This window comes from Bos indicus, chromosome 3 (assembly GCF_029378745.1).
Source record: "Bos indicus isolate NIAB-ARS_2022 breed Sahiwal x Tharparkar chromosome 3, NIAB-ARS_B.indTharparkar_mat_pri_1.0, whole genome shotgun sequence".
In the NCBI taxonomy this organism is placed as follows: domain Eukaryota; kingdom Metazoa; phylum Chordata; class Mammalia; order Artiodactyla; family Bovidae; genus Bos; species Bos indicus.
Window position 1 is genome coordinate 85,873,808 of NC_091762.1, and position 3,153 is coordinate 85,876,960.

General features: G+C 45.2%; 1 pseudogene; it reads right to left on the reverse strand.

Annotated features, from left to right (window-relative positions):
- Window positions 1-427: 427 nt before the first annotated feature.
- Window positions 428-2,953, reverse strand: LOC109556859 (bridging integrator 3-like; annotated as a pseudogene).
- Window positions 2,954-3,153: the final 200 nt, after the last annotated feature.

Consider the following 3,153-nt stretch of genomic DNA (forward strand, 5'->3'; position numbering starts at 1 on the left):
GCAAGGATAGGTGGACTTCCAGGATGGTTCTTTTGGAGGCAAATGTCATCTCAACCACTCAAGTGAGATGACAATGCCCATGCCCTCTGAAAGCTAGAAGCTTGCTCTGGCTCTAGGCCAGGATGTACTCTGGACAGTTTGGAAATAAGAAAACCCTTGGAGGTTTGCTATACTGTTTATCTATGTCTCCTGGATCTTGCTATTGGGTGGGGAGAGAGCAGCCTGCTTGAGTTTCCTGGTGCCAAATTTTTGTTCCAAAGGGCTGGTGAGGCAGAGTAGAAGCCGCTTCTGTTTCCAACCTGGCAGATGGGTTGGAGGGCCAAGGGCAGGGCCTTCCACTGTACTGACATCTGAGCCTAAACTTGAAAAGGTCAAAAGCTCAAGAGACTGACTTGTATCTCAGGACTCTTCTGAGGGGAACAGGGATTTAGTCATCAGCCACAACAGAGACAGAGTGCAACTGGATTCCCTCAGTCTCAGTCTCCCACTCCTGCTGCCCAAACTTCATCCAGGTGGCCAGGCTGGTCAAGATGTTAGGTCAAGTCTCCAAAGGTCTTATGCATTTCCTGGTCTGCTCTTGGATCAGGGACTCAAAGCAGTCTCCCACTCCTGCTGCCCAAACTTCATCCAGGTGGCCAGGCTGGTCAAGATGTTAGGTCAAGTCTCCAAAGGTCTTATGCATTTCCTGGTCTGCTCTTGGATCAGGGACTCAAAGCTGGGCTAGAAGGAGTGTAATCAGCTGTTTTAGAACCTCAGTAGCTCATCCAGGAGCTGTTTGATCTTGGTTTCAAGGTCATCCCATGCAAGCTGAAGCTCTTCTGGGGCCTGGTGGAGTTTGGGGAGCACTGATCTTGTCTTTTCCTTTGGCTGATACTTCTCCATCTTGTCCTGAAGTCACCTATAGTCCTACTCTATAGGAAGGCTGCTTCCCACCACCATGTTGAGGTTCTGGGAGACACTGTCAAACTTTTTCAGGGGTCAACCATGGTCTTTTGGATCTGATTAAACTTTCCCTGGCTAAAGGGATCCATCCACTTCATGACCATGTCCAGGATGGCCATCACATTCATAAAGTCCTGGTCTTACTGGAGAGGGGATTAGAGAGTAAGTCTAAGGACACCTCCACAGCCAATTTGATAGCCAAGTCAGCACTGGGGCTTCTCTTCATGTCCTTTTGCAGCCTCCTGGTCTGCTCTTCCAGTTGCTGGAATTTTCCATACACTGTTTCAAAGTCTCTCTCCACTGCTGGCCAATCTTGGAAGGAATTCACTTCAGAGTCATAAACATGGCCCTGCTGTCAGGGCCCTCAGCTGCAATTCAGTCCTCCTTTTATTTTCAAGGAGACTTGCTTTACTTAGAATGAAAAATTCTGCTAGGGATAAAGTCAACACAAACATATGTATGGTACACAAATATATGTATGGAATATTGCATATACAAAGAAAGCTTGTAGGGGGTTGTATCAATGCAAAAATAAGAAGTTAGGAGCAAGGAAAAATTTTGCCCTACAAGTTTCAGAAGGAGCATGGCTCTGCCAGTGATGGATTTCAAGCTTCTGGCCTTCAGAACTGTGACACAATAAACTTCAGTGGTTTTGCTGCTGCTGCTGCTAAGTCACTTCAGTCGTGTCTGACTCTGTGTGACCCCATAGACGGCAGCCCACCAGGCTCCCCTGTCCCTGGGATTCTCCAGGCAAGAACACTGGAGTGGGTTGCCATTTCCTTCTCCAATGCATGAAAGTGAAAAGGGAACGTGAAGTCGCTCAGTCATGTCCGACTCTTAGTAACCCCATGGACTGCAGCCTACCAGGCTCCTCCGTCCATGGGTTTTAAGCCACCTAATTTGTGGTAGTTTGTGATGGCAGCACTGGAAATGAATATATATTTTCTACACAAATGATTGCCTAGTATGCTATAGCTTATCTCAAAAGGATGTTCCTCTCTGTTGCTGGAGGTGCTCAAATACAAGTAGGAAGACTACTCAGTGGTGATGTTGTTGAGGAATTTAAATTATCACTTTAAGAGCCCCACCTAGCCCAGATTCTATGATCTTAAGACATGAAGAGCTTCAGTTCAATTCAGTCACTCAGTCATGTCTGACTCTTTGTGACCCCATGGACTGCAGCACACCAGGCTTCCCTGTCCATCACCAACTCCCAGACCTTGCTCAAACTCATGTCCATCAGGTCGGTGATGCCATCCAACCATCTCATCCTCTGTCATCCCCTTCTCCTCCTGCCTTCAATCCTTCTCAGGATCAGGGTCTTTCCCAATGAGTTAGTTCTTCGCATCAGGTGGCCAAAGTACTGGAGTTTCAGCTTTAGCATCATTCCTTCCAAAGAACACCCAGGACTGATCTCCTTTAGAATGGACTGGTTAGATCTCCTTACAGTCCAAGGGACTCTCAAGAGTCTTCTCCAACACCACAGTTCAAAAGCATCAATTCTTTGGTGCTCAGCTTTCCTTATGGTCCAATTCTCACATCCATACAAGACTACTGGAAAAACCATGGCTTTGACTAGACAGATCTTTGTTGGCAAAGTAATGTCTCTGCTCTTTAGTATGCTATCTAGTTTAGTCACAGCTTTTCTTCCAAAGAGCAAGAGTCTTTTAATTTCATGACTGTGGTCACCATCTGCAGTGATTTTGGGGACCAAGAAAATAGTCTGTCACTGTTTCCGTTGTTTCCCCATCTATTTGCCATGAAGTGATGGGACCAGATGTCATGATCTTCATTTTTTGAGTGTTGATGTTTTAAGCCAGCTTTTTCACTCTCCTCTTCACTTTCATCAAGAGGCTCTTTAAATCCTCTTTGCTTAGAGGATGATCTTGGAGCTTGGAGAGGAATGATTCTGGGATTACATTACAACATTTGAAGGTTTACCCTGATGAGTGTTGCTAGTACAGTTAGATTTTTCTATATTTGTTTGCCCAGTCTTATAAGCTACAGCCATCAATTAGAGAAAAAGACTTTAAAGTGCTGTTCAGGTCTTTCTTAATGATTTATCCACTTTCAAACAGTGTTCATCCTCCAGGTGCATTGTGGATTTAATTGCTTTGTCTATATCTTGCCATTTTTCAGATCTAGGAGTGAAAATGTGTGTTTCAGATGTGAAATACTGCCTTGAACTAAGAAAGCAGGAGTGATTTAAGA